At 32.7% G+C, this 1,119-nt stretch overlaps 1 long non-coding RNA gene across 1 annotated transcript; it reads right to left on the bottom strand.

The window, feature by feature from the left end:
- Window positions 1-54: 54 nt before the first annotated feature.
- On the bottom strand, window positions 55-433 carry LOC109593518 (uncharacterized). Its single transcript, XR_002191006.1, has 2 exons — window positions 227-433; window positions 55-176 (listed from the first exon to the last, which is right to left on the bottom strand). It is a non-coding gene; the product is annotated as an uncharacterized LOC109593518 (long non-coding RNA).
- Window positions 434-1,119: the final 686 nt, after the last annotated feature.

Below are 1,119 nucleotides of genomic sequence, written 5' to 3'. Positions count from 1 at the left end.
CTTTGCTTCATAAGCTGCTTCAATTGCATGCTTTCGCTGCATAGTAGTAGCAAATTATTTAAAATATTTTTTGGCAATTTAAAGAAATAAATAACACACAACAATACAACAATGTTTGGTCATGCATATAATAGTCCTTTGCTCTTGATACTTCATAGCTTGAAACTTGAATTGGACTATAATCATACAGAGAAACATAAAATGGGAAATATATAATTGATCTTACTTCAATGAAATACTTGATGACGTCAGTACTGAAGCATAAGCTTGAGAGAGACAGAGACACTAAAGAGATAGAGAAAGGAAAATGGCAAAGAGAGGGAAGTGCACAGCAGTGAAGTGTAATGGTAAATCAGATTAAAGAGCAATGATTACTGTAATCAAGAGTAAAGCTGTAATGCTATTCAGTGCATATAAGCGTAGTAGCAATTACTTTATTTCATAAGCTATACTTTAATGAATTAGTGACATACACGTAGGCCTGTGTGTGGTATACATTTTTGATATGCATGTGCTAAATGTAAACATATTACACATGTAGATGTAGAAAGGAATGCAGAGAGGAAGGAATGTAGGATAGGGTCATATAGGAGCAAAAATGAGAAAGGTGTATGCACTGTTAAAATGGTGAACACTATACTATAAACCTGTGGGAAACCCTGTGCATACCACTTTGGCAACATTTCATTTCTTTCCCTTAGTGCGCAATGTCTTTGTCTACATGCATGGTCTTATTTGATCTCTCTTTCCCCTCTTAAGATGCCCTACATTATCTTTCTGAATATAGTCTATTCTCATACAAATTCTACTCTCTTTATGGCTTTACTATTCTACACGTCTCTTTCTCTACTTTTAAAACTGCTCTACAGTTTGACAAAACATCCTGTACTATTACATGTATGTCAAAAATTGCTAGAGGTGAATTTTCCTTTTAAATATTTTTGTCTGATACAAATACATGTTTTTGTGTTGTGTAGAAAGTTTGAGCTGAATCCAATTAAAATTGGACTTTTAATGAATTCATTAATTTGCTCAAAATTTGGACAAATATGCAGTCTTCGACCAAGTTTCATAAAAAATGGCTAAAAGAGAATTCATCACTTTTATATTTTTTCTAAT

The sequence above is a fragment of the Amphimedon queenslandica genome, unplaced genomic scaffold (assembly GCF_000090795.2).
Source record: "Amphimedon queenslandica unplaced genomic scaffold, v1.1 AMPQUscaffold_1154_Cont26831, whole genome shotgun sequence".
NCBI classification, from domain to species: Eukaryota; Metazoa; Porifera; class Demospongiae; order Haplosclerida; family Niphatidae; genus Amphimedon; species Amphimedon queenslandica.
The sequence above is the reverse complement of the archived record's forward strand: the minus strand, read 5'-3'. Positions and strand labels throughout refer to the sequence as shown.